A 12,230-nucleotide genomic window follows, 5' to 3' on the forward strand; every position below is an offset into this window, starting at 1 on the left:
CACAAGCCTCTGCTACTGCAGAACATATTAGTTCCTTCAGAAAGTGAATAGACCAAATAGCTGGTAACCACCGGACTTCAAAGGGTGACCTTGGTGACTTATTAATGAGAACCATTCAAAGGATGAAACTTAGGATATTAAGTTCTAATCATATATTGTGGGGTCAGGAACAGTGCAGTGAAACATCAGGCATACTGAAAATTCTTAATAACGATTTGGAGCAAAAACAATGCACATATATATAAGGGGGCTTTGATAAACATTTGTATTTTTCAAATACAAATAAAATAATATGCTAAGTCATGGCTAATTCATAATCCGACTTGTGTAGTAAAGAGGTACATTTTTACTTTAAGTCAAGGTAAGGGTTCAGCTAGCATTTTCCACACACCTACTGTTAAAATACAAATGAAAGGTTTAAGGGTAAACAGATGTCATGGTGCCCAGAGTAGAGCTTGAAAATAAGTTAATACAATATAAAGGGCAGCTAAAGCTTGCTGTGTGTTTTGTGTGGCCACGGTGTTTCCCTCATAGGAACTCATTGAGTTCATTCTCAGGTAGAGTCGTTGGTCTGGATTTAGCTGCCATGGTCAGCCTGCCCCTATACTTACCCAGGAATAGAAGCATTACTGTGCTGTTACAAACTTCAGGATCCACCTCAGCAAGGGTCCCTGTGGTCCCTCAGTCCTACAGTCATAAACCCAGGTGTCTCTGGCCACACATCTTTGGGCTTTTCAGCTGCTGCTGGCTGGGGTGTGAGATATTGCTGGATTCCCTTAGGGTCCACTTTGGAGTAACACAGAGGGCAGGCCATTAGAGCCCTGTGGGAGTGACCTGTGATGGAGGGAGACCAGAGCAAGTGAGGAAGTCTGTCTTTCTCCTCTCTCACAGCAGCTTCCTCTGTTCTCACTGAAGAGATCAAGTGAAATTAAAAAATTAGCTTGTCACAAGACTCTGTCACCTGGGGAACCAAAACAGCGAATTTCTATTCCCTCCTCATATTCCTCCTTTAGGTTTGCACCTCTGGGAGTGCATGTTTAATAAGGCATTTCCTAAGGAAACTGGGCATCTGTGGGTGGGGGTCACTAACACCAGGCTAACTGAATGCTGAAGAAAAGTGCAGAAAACAAAAAATACAGGAGGGCACAAATGAAACCCAGGGTAAGGAAAGAAAGCTTTGGTAACTGTCAGAGATAGAAGGTGAGCTGCATGGGACAGAGCTAGACAGAGAGCAAAAGAAACATTTAAAAATTATTAATGTTTATATATCTGGGTGAATATATGTCACTTAGTGGGGGCAAGAAGAGGGTGTCATCCCCTAAAGCTGGAGCTAACACGTGATTGTGAACCACCTGACATGGCCCTGGGAACAGAACTTGGGTCTCTGGAAGAACATTAAGAGCTTTTCACCTCTGAACCATCTATCCAGCCTATAAGACCTTACAAGTGTATTACTTTCCTGGTTACCATGACCAAATACATGACAAGTGGCAGCATAAGAAGAGAGGGTTTATTTTGGTTTATGGCTTTGAAAGGATGAATACAGCCTAGGTCTCCCATAGCCACAAAAAAGCTAGATGTCAAAAAAGCCCTAAACACCTTAAATTCCAAACCCAGTCCCCTGGCGGCAACTAGGCAAAAGGTCACATTCTTTGCTGTTTATGACAGGACCTGTGAATATGTGAGCTTTGTCACCCCACCCAGGAGCCTTGCAAATGCAGACCTCTTGGGCTAAAGAAAACTGATTGGTCTATAAAAAAAAAAACGCGGGCTTGGATGGTTTAAATTGATTTGGTCTGCACAGCGCAGGCACTGGATGCTATGAGATGATTGGTTTAAGATGTGCGGGCTTTGTTGTAATCCTATAAAGCTATCTCAATCCTGCCCTCATCTTCCTCAGTCCTCTGCCCCTGCGTGGCACATGACTATGGACCCCAGTGCACTTGGAATATAAAAGACCTCATGCTTTTACATCAAGACCACTTCTTGTGAGTGATTTGGGAAGGCCGCCTTTCCCTTGGGGCATGAGGGTCCACGCTCTGCGGGTCTTATAGTTTGAAGGTACAGCCAATCAAGGTGTGCAACTTTAATCTGTGGTGGCAGGGGCAGAGGCTGCTTACTCACTGGGGCAGTAGTAGTGGGCAGGGAGAGGCCAGTGGGGAGCAAGGGCTGTTACACATCAAGGCCCATCCCCTCATGAAGCACTTCCTCTGGCTAAGCCCCACCTCCTTGTGACTTGTCTTCTAGCTAAGCCCCTTCTCCAGAGGTGTTACCATCCTCGGAAGCAGTATCAGTGTCAGCAGCCAGGGACCAGATGTTCAAACACACCAGCCTTTGGGGTGGTTTTGCATCCAAACCATAACCATAAGGAAATCTGAAATGTGTTTTCTAAGCTCACAAATACTTTTAAAAGATTCCTGTGGGGACTACATGCTTCTTAATCATACTTGTATCACTCAATATTTTTTTTGAGAAGCCATTTGTATTTTGAAGACATTACCATAAATTTTATTCTAAATTGATAATACCATTTCAGTTCAGCTCTGTTTGCTCACAATGATTCTTGGCTTTTCTAGAAATGAAGTATACTATTTGAGGAATTGAGATTTGTAATCTTTTGAAGATATGTAGAATTATGAAAGAGAATTTTAAAAAGAGATCTTGGTACCTTTATAATTAATCACATTCAAAACTGATTTTTGAGGAGCAATAGGTTTTTTATTTGAAATAACTAATGTTTGTATTTTGCTCACTCTCTTTCTTCTTTCTTTCTTTTTTTTTAGTTTGTAGATCAAATAATGTGTCAAATCTTGGGTGTGTTACTTTTTTAAAAGATAAGATCTCATGGCTGACTTTGAACTTGGAAACCTGCCTCCCTATTCCAGGTGCTGGGATTATGGGTGTGTGCCTCCACACCCTAGAGGTCCTTCACTAAGTTGGTACTTTAAAATACCAACTTCTTTTCCTAAATTCTCTCATCTATAGAGACAGAATAACATAAAACTTTTTAAATGGTTAAATAAATCCATTATTTGGTGTGATTTTGGGGGGACAATATACAAAATTGCAAAGTTAAACCCCTGACTTGTCAGAAAACAGGACTTTGATTGAAGCATCAAAAACTAAACCAATGCTCTGCTATGAGCGTGTGTGTGTGTGTGTGTGTGTGTGTGTGTGTGTGTGTGTGTGTGTGTATTGCAATGTACTGATTTAAGCCTGCTACGGTACAGTTGACATCAGCAATCTTCACCAGCAACTGTTATGTTACTACATGCAGACATTTGGTTGTTATATTTGTACTGGATTTCATTTTTGCTGTGTATATATGTGGTGTATGCATGCACATACATGCGTGTGTGTACTTGTTTTCTTCATGCATGTGTGGAGCCCAGAAGTTGACTCTGAACCTTTTTCCTCTTTGCTTTCCACCTTTTTTTTGAGACAAGGCCTTTTCTTATTGACTCTAGAGCTGGCTACTTTGGCTAGCCTGGCCAGCCAGCAAGTTTTGGGGAGCTGCATGTTTTTAGCTCTCAACACTGGGGTTGCATGTGTGTCTAACCATGCTAAGTTCTCATGTGATGTTGAAGATTCACAGTCAGGGCCTTGCTTGTGAAGTCCATAGATTCCCTGCTGAGCCATCTCTCCAGATTTGGGGTAGATATCAGTAAGAACAGTCTTCTCTCTCTCTCTCTCTCTCTCTCTCTCTCTCTCTCTCTCTCTCTCTCTCTCCCCCTCCCCTCCCCCTCTCTCCTCTCTTCTCTTTCTCAGTGTTTTCTACTTTACACAGTATTACACAGCTCAGTAGCTTCCACAAGCCTTCACTGTCTTCTAAGATTTTTGCTGCTTCTTATTTGGAATTATAAGGTAAAATGTATTTAATGTTCAAGCTGATAAACTTTGATAAATGTAAACTCCCAAAGCCACCATGACAGTCACTCCCGGAACTTTCCTCCAGTTTTATGCTTACCACACACAAAGCTGCTGCAAACATCTGTGCCTCCCCTCTTTGGAGTGGAAAGACTGGGTGACATAAAGAAACTGTCAGGCACATTTCAAAACCAGGCCGATCATTTTACATTTCAAGGCCCTTCTTGTTTTGCTTCTCAATATTTGGTTGAATACATACATACATACATACATACATACATACATACATACATACATATATACATACATACATACACTAATATTGCTGCATTATGGTTAATTGAGCCCTTGATTATAAAATGAAGTCCTTCATTTTAGTAATATTCTTTGCTTTGAAGTTTATTTTCTTTTCTATTATGGCCAATCCCATTTTCTATTAGTCTGACTAATAGAAACTAGATTAGTTTCTAGATTAGAAACTAGTTTTAATGTGGTTTATTGCCTTTTGAAAATCCTTTTTCCTTTTCATTGCTCAGGATTGACCAGGACTTCATACACACCCATTGAACTACATCCCTAGCCCTAAGCTTCTACTTTTAATCTGTTGTGTATACATATTTCAAATGAACTTCTTGCATGCATTATGATGGTTGGATGTTAAATTTTTTAACATTTATTTTTTCGGTGTGTGTGTGTGTGTGTGTGTGTTTGAATGTCAGTAGGAGTACATGTATGAAGGTGCCTGCAGAGGCCAGAAGAGGTGTCAGATACTCTGGAGCTCAACTATAGGTGGTTATGAACTGCACAATGTGAGTGCTGGTAACCAAACTGGTCCTCCGTTAAATGCAAGTACATTTATCCCCTGGTCTCTACTACCCTAGTCTTTATAGTTTTATTTGGTCAGGAATTACCTTTTTTAAAACATTTGGGGTATTTGAGTCAATTACTTCTAATATAATCATCATGTAGTTAGATTTATAATGGCTCTGTTTTTCCATTTGTCTCACTTCTCCTATGTTTCCTTGTGTTTTCTTTTTCTGATGTTTTTAGAGCATTATAATTTTTATGCTTCTATTGCTGTTCTTTCCTGGTATAGCTGTGGTTGGCTGCTTTGCTTCAGTGTTTCCTTGCAGCATACATCTTTCATGTCTCACAGCTCTTGAAGGCTTACTTTATCACTTGCTGCACAGGTTGAGACCTTACACTAAATTCTCTTTCCCAGCTTATCCCTCCTGGTCTTTGTATTGGCATCATACTTTTTATTTTGCATATGGAGGTGCCTAGCTGGATGTAAGTGATTCACTTCTTTCTCTCACCTCAAGGTGTCATCCGTGTTCCACATGGAGTCTGCCTAGCTGTATTCTGGCCTGCATAGGTTAGTAAAGCAAAGACTCTTGGTTGTGGTAATTGCATGATTCAGCTTATTTATTGCTTAAGGATTAGTGTCTCCTTTATTATTTAGCATCTTGAAAACTGTTACTTCATATATTTTGTCCTGTTGTTCCTTGCCAGTGGAGAATAAATCTTGTCACTGTTGCTCCATTACACCTCTAGTGGATATCACAACCCAGATACATTTTAATACAGATTAATTTTATTCTTGAAGAAATACGGACTTTAAGGAAGACTATTTCCCTATTGTATAAGACATCCAAACCAAAAATAGGCAGCAGCCAAGATAGAAGGCCAATTGATCCCCCTCTTTATCCACAGGCCTATAGTTTGCAAGGTATCTGTCCTGGCTGCAATGGCCTGCAAGTGGAAGGTAGGATCTGAAGTAAGCTTTCACATCATGACCCCGCAACACTGTTTAACCAAACTTTTGCTCAGGTCTCCTAAGAAAGAAGAAACAATATCCTGTCCTAGTCCCTTTTAGGTCAGAGAGAGTAAACTCCAATGGTTGTGAAAGGTCACAAGGTGATATATAAATGTAATTGGTTATCATAATTTTGTGCTCAAAAGCAAGCAATGGAAAATAAAAATCAGAAAAATAAATTTACAGCCCTAAAATGTATGCATGTGGAAAAGAAAAGAGTACACTTCCAGACCTACAAATGGTATTGGGGATTGGCTACTGCTTCAGTCTCAGTCTCTGCAAAACCCACGTCAAGATCAACTGTACACACATTGGAGGCCCAAGTCAGTCACACACGCCCATCCCAAAAGAAGGAGACTGGATAGAGTTACAGGAAGAAGGCTCCACGTTGGCTGCAGACTATAACACAAATTCAAACATGGGGGAGGCAGGCATAAGAAATGTATATCGACCCCTGGAGGAAATGGGTCAAAGCCAGAAGGCAATGAGCAAGTCAGGGGTCTAATCCTGTCTCTCCCCCTCCACCACTAGGAGGGGCCTCTGGGGCAATCTCTGGCGGTTTGGAGATAGGGCCTCTCTACATAGCCCTGGCTGTCCTGGAACTCACTCTGTTATAGGCCAGGTTAGCTTCACAAACCCTCTTGTTTGCTCCCACCCAGAGTGCTGTGATTAAAGGCATGTGCCACCAAGCTGACCTTGGGACACTTTATTTTTGGGGGGGTGGTGGTGATGGTGGTTCGAGACAGGGTTTCTCTGTGGCTTTGGAGGCTGTCCTGGAACTAGATCTTGCAGACCAGGTTGGTCTCAAACTCACAGAGATCCACCTGCCTCTGCCTCCCAAGTGCTGGGATTAAAGGCATCTGGGCTTTTTCTTAAGGGCTGTACAACCAAAGGCAGAGGAGATAGCTGCCACTTGTTAGGAGTATGTTTTCCCTGACAGCCTGGATCCACCACGGCGCCAGCTCCAATTAACACACAGAGACTCTGTGTTAGATATAATTCTGTTGGCCTGTTACTAGTTTCTTATTGGCTAGTTCTATCTTATGTATTAACCCATTTCTTATGTATTAACCCATTTCTATTAATCTAAGTATTTCCACGTGGTCTCATCTTACCGGAGAGTGGGGCTGGTGATCTGCTCTCTCCAGTCTCTACATGCTGACTCCCTACTACATCCAGAATCCCCCTTGTCTCCTAGTCCTGCCTATCTTGCTTTCCTATTGGCCAACAGCACTTTATTCATTAACCAATAAGAGGAACATATTTATAGAATGACATCTCCTATCAGCCACTCCTGTCCTTATACTTCCCAAACACAGGAAGGCATGCTGAGCTTGACAGGGTTCCATAAGCCAACGTGTCAGCAACTCCCCTCCACAATGAAGGGCCTGAGAACTTTGCACAGGATATCTGCACACCTGGGAGGCAGTCAAAAGTCAAAGCTATAAGGGAATAGGGCATATTAAGAAGGGATTTGGGGTACCCTGAAGATCAGGGGTAAACCAGAGGTATAATTATTTCCCTTCCCGCAAAGGGTGTTTGTGCTACTGGGCCTAACACCACAGGGCATTCTCCATTATAGGAACTCACTGTTTCTGGGAAAGGGCACCAGGTTGGCTCAGGCAAGGCCGGGGCAATGGACCATTCTGCACATTAATACTTTGGTGAGGTTTGGGCAGAAGCAGGATGCTACCATAGGCTCGTAACTAAAATTGTCTCTCTCGGGTGGACACTAAATTCAGTGTCCATACTGTTCCCAGCTCCTACCCAAGACCAGACCCACAGAACAGAAGTCTCATGAGTGAGAGAACATGGTAGAAGGGAATAAAGGGTACCCTCTAGGAGAGGCCAGGAAGAATCACTCTTTACGATCCACTGGTTGCTGTAGATGGAGTTTGGGGCTTGCAGAGATGATAGGCAAGTTGTTGTCCATGTGGTAGCTGATGAGGTGACTGCCACTCTCAAAGTGGTAATCTTTTGTCCATACCACATCTTCAGGGTCCACCAGAAGCAGGTGCTTGGGCTGCCCACTTGGCAGGCCAGTGAGCCCATACTGGCCAGGTGTGGTTTTGCTCTCTTACACCAAGAAGTCACTTGAGTTGTAACAGCCTCCCACCAGCTCAGCTTCCCGTGAAACCGCGACTCCCCTTGGAGCCATCCAGTCATGAACATGGACTGGCAGGTACCCACAGGGCATCTTCAAGAGGGCTTAGTGGCAGAGGTCTCAATGCACTGCCATCCAGAGAAGGGTGTGGCAAAGCTTGTTTAGATTCTGGATGTTGACATAGGGATGGATCATTGAAAAGTTCTGTGCCCATCATGGCAGGGTGATGGAGGCAGCATGTGCTTATGGACTGCAGGGTCTCCTCCACATGCTGCCCTGTAGGCAGGGCAGCTTCCAAGCGGCTGGACATCCAGGCAGTCAGCAGAGTGGGTCAAGCAGCCCATTCCTGAAGCCTCATGTCTACCACCCACCAAGAAGGGGTTCCTTCCCTGAGAAGTCATTGTAATACTGATAGTCAGGTGGCTCTTCCTCCTCATCATTCCAAGCTGGTCCATCAAAGCCAGATGTTCTGTTGTGGGGGCTGACCAGATTGGTGGGGGTCCCTGAGATACTATTAGAAGCACAACTCAAAGGTCTGACCTATGGTTCTGATGCCATCCTGAGAAAGCCCTTCAGGACACACCAGGATACAGCAGGCTGTCTGATTCACTTGCTCTTTGGCAACATGGGCAACATTCTCAGCTGTGTCCAAATTCCAGCCCAACATGAATGAGATAGATTGCGATTGCACATGAGTAGGTTTTCCCGCCTGCCAGTCTTGTCCCTCTGCTACACCAGCCCCAAATAACACACAGAGACACTGTATTAGATATAATTCTGTTGGCCTGTTTCTTATTGGATAGATCTGTCTTAAATATTAATCTATTAATCTAAATATTTCCACGTGGTCTCATCTTATCCAAGAGAGGGCCCGGACCTCTGTTCTCTCCAGTCTCTATATCTTGACACTTCCCTACTACTTCTTCGAATTCTCCTTGTCTCCTAGTCCTGCCTATCTTGCTTTCCTATTGGCCAATAGTGCTTTATTCATTAACCAATAAGAGAAACATATTTACAGAATCTCTTTTCTGTCTAAAATATAAAGAAGGGTTTTAATTTTAACATAGTAAAATATATAACAAAACAGTTATCAAATAAGAACCACAGTTAGTAATGTGTAGTCCATGAACATTTAGTAAGATTTAAAGAAAATATTCCATCATCTATCCTATCTTTGTGAGTTTAAAGTCCTATATGTAACTTATCTTTAATCCTAATTAAGGAAAACTATAACCTTAACTATCTGTCTTCAACTCCATCAAAAATCACAGAAGGATAATGTATAAACTCTAGAAATGACAGAGCCAACTTGTCTGGTCAGTCACCTGAAGTTCTTCTGTAATGTTCCATCTTCAGCCTATAGGCCATAGTGTGTCTGGCAGACTCCAGCAAAGTGGGAAACTTTAAACTGTCCACCTGTATTGGCAGTTTGTCAGTCACTTTTCTCTGTGTCCTGCAGACTGTCTGACAGACACTTCCATGAAGCAGGAACCCTGTAGCATTGTCCATCTTGTATCAGCAGTCACTTTCCTGTGGGTCCTGCATGTTCAGTTTATACAGCATAAAGTCAAACAGTCCAGACAAGAGCAGTATCTTGTCCAAATGGCTAGTCTCGCCATATTGAAAGTAAACTCCATAACAAGTTTCTTTAATGTCCATCCTTCTTTCTGACACAGGCGGTGTTGCCAGGAGTAGTTATGTCTCACTGTCAAGAAAAGCCCTACACCATTTTAAATGCCATATTCTGTAGGTCTTTGAAAGGTTTGAAAACTTCCTTCTTATCTCAAATACATCTTTGTATATCTAGAAATTCTAACTCATCTAAGTATAAGTTTTGACTATTATAGGTAACTATTTATAATCTGTACTAAATTATACATTACATTTTTAAATGAATTATATAAATATAATACCTAAACAAGAGGAGACATATACATATCAAAAAATTGACCTTAAATTTGTATCAATAAATGAAAATCCATTTTAAAACAAAGTATTCATATCTATACCATAATCCCCTTTATACCTTTAAAAAGATTGGTTGTGGTCATTAACCATTTATAACCAACCCCATTTAAATGAAAACAAACATTTATAAACAATATTTGGGAATTTGGGTGTCGTTCTTCCCAAACTGCTTCCTGCTGGTAGGGGGCGCTGTCTTGGGGGGGTCCTAAGAAGACACAGAAATCCTGGCTGTAGTCTGCAGGGCTACCTTATCCCAGCTGTTTTGAATATTGGATCACCTGGGACTCTGTTTCAGGGGGTCTGGCTTTATCAAACCATGTTAGTCTGGAAGGAATCCACAGCTTTTCATTTTCTGTGGAAACAAAAATAGAAATCCTTTCCCCCAGTAACCTGTCCTTAGACTTAAATTTTAAAGTCAAAGCATTTTCAAAATATATAAATTGAATTAATCCAGCAGCATTTATTTTAACAGTTGTTATTTCCTCAGCATTCAAACAGTTCAAAGACAATATAATACTATACAGTATCCAGATTATTTCTGTGCATTCCATCTTTGTGTGGCTTTTTTTTTTAAACTCTATTTTATTTCCATTTTTTTCATGTTTTGAGACAGGGGTTCTCTGTGTAACTTTGGCTGCCATGGAATGAACTCTGTACAACAGGTTTACTTTGAAATCACAGAGATCTGTTTGCCTCTGTCTTCCGAGTGCTGGAATTAAAGGCATGTACACCAGCTACTCTCTTTTTATTATTCTCTTTTAAACCATTTTATCCTGTTTCTTTTTCTCACCCAAGCCTACATATATTTTAAAACACTATAAACCTTTAGAGGTCTTTCTTAATCTGAATCTGTCTTTACTGTAAATCTTTTACCTTTTTCTGTCCACGAGTCTTTATCTGAAATGAAAGTCACAGCTCTATTAGCTGCTGTCTATCCAAGATGGCGGCGGGTACTTTTATTACCAGAACTGAGAGCTGTGCTCACTGCCTTGGTCTAAGCTGCCATCCAGCAGCATGCTGCCAGCTTAGAGATGTGGTCACTGCCATTGCCAGCTCTCATACACACCATTCAGTTGTTAGCAGAGCTCTTTAAAAGCCTTGCAGTTTTTTGCTGCTTATGCTGATTCAGGAAATCTCCCTTAAAGGAGCCACATAAATTTCTGCTTGTCTCTAGCAAAACAGAGTCCACCTGAGTTTTAAGTGGAAGTTCTTATCAGCCACGTTGAAGGCGCCATTATGTTATGAGTAGGTTTTCCCGCCTGCCAGTCATGTCCCTTTGCCACGTCAGCCCCAAATAACACACAGAAACGCTGTATTAGATATAATTCTGTTAGCCTGTTACTAGCTTCTTATCGGCTAGCTCTGTCTTAAATATTAACCCATTTCTATTAATCTAAATATTTCCACGTGGTCTCATTTTATCTGAGAGAGGGCCCGGACCTCTGTTCTCTCCAGTCTCTATATCTTGACTCTTCCCTACTACTTCTTCGAATCCTTCTTGTCTCCTAGTCCCACCTATCTTGCTTTCCTATTGGCCAACAGTGCTTTATTCATTAACCATTAAGAGAAACATAATTACAGAATGACATCTCTCATCAGTTTGCGGTCTGCTGCCATGAGGTTAAGACTGCTGCTGGTGGACACAGGGAGAGCCATTGGCATTCCAGCAAACTTCAGGTTACTCCTCCCCAGGATAGAGCTGACTAGGCAGCTAGGACTTCCTCCTTATTTCCCCTTTGGCACCAGGTACAGCTTCACTAAACTGATGGCCTCCCTGCTGACTCTAGGCAAGGTGTTGAAATCAAGGTTTGCATTGGCAGCAATACCTTCCCACAACCCATGTACCAAACCAAGTAGGAAACATCAGGTCCCATGACTTTGTTTTTGCTATTCAGTCAGTTTCATGTGGATTTAATTGGCAAAGTTGCTGAGTCTGGTCAACTCCTTGCCCTTGAGCTGGCCCCCCTCTACTCAGCTTGTTCCAGTTCAGGTTGCATGGAGTTCTCACCTTGGGTTGCATGGCATCTGCACCTAACCAGGGCCTGATCTGGCTCTTGATCACAGAACTGTCAGTTTAAGTCACAACCCTGGGCCTCCCCAGACAAACTTTATTACCATTCCACCTGTAGTGGATATCACAACCCAGATACATTTTAATACAAACTAGGGTTTTTGGTTTTGTTTTGATTTTTACATAGGCATGTTGTTTCTTCACACCTCTATAAAGGCTGTCTTCTATTTTGAGTCTACTAAATAAAAGATGTGTGGCAAAATTCAGTTTGTAAAACAGTGTGGCTCTGTTTCTAAATTGACCAACTTAGTTGCCATAATCATCTTTCCCTTAAAAGGTTCCATTAGTGCCAGCTGTGGTGGCCGTGGGGTTAGTTTTCACCCGTGTCACAGGCTAGAGATGTGGGGAGAGGAGGCCTCCTTAAAATTGGCCTGTGGGCACTGTCTTGATTGATGGTTGATGAG

At 42.0% G+C, this 12,230-nt stretch overlaps 1 pseudogene; it reads right to left on the bottom strand.

Moving 5' to 3' along the window:
* Positions 1 to 7,541: 7,541 nt before the first annotated feature.
* LOC127237521 (SHC-transforming protein 1-like) lies at positions 7,542 to 11,720 on the bottom strand (annotated as a pseudogene).
* Positions 11,721 to 12,230: the final 510 nt, after the last annotated feature.

The sequence above is a fragment of the Phodopus roborovskii genome, unplaced genomic scaffold (assembly GCF_943737965.1).
Source record: "Phodopus roborovskii unplaced genomic scaffold, PHOROB, whole genome shotgun sequence".
Classification (NCBI taxonomy): domain Eukaryota; kingdom Metazoa; phylum Chordata; class Mammalia; order Rodentia; family Cricetidae; genus Phodopus; species Phodopus roborovskii.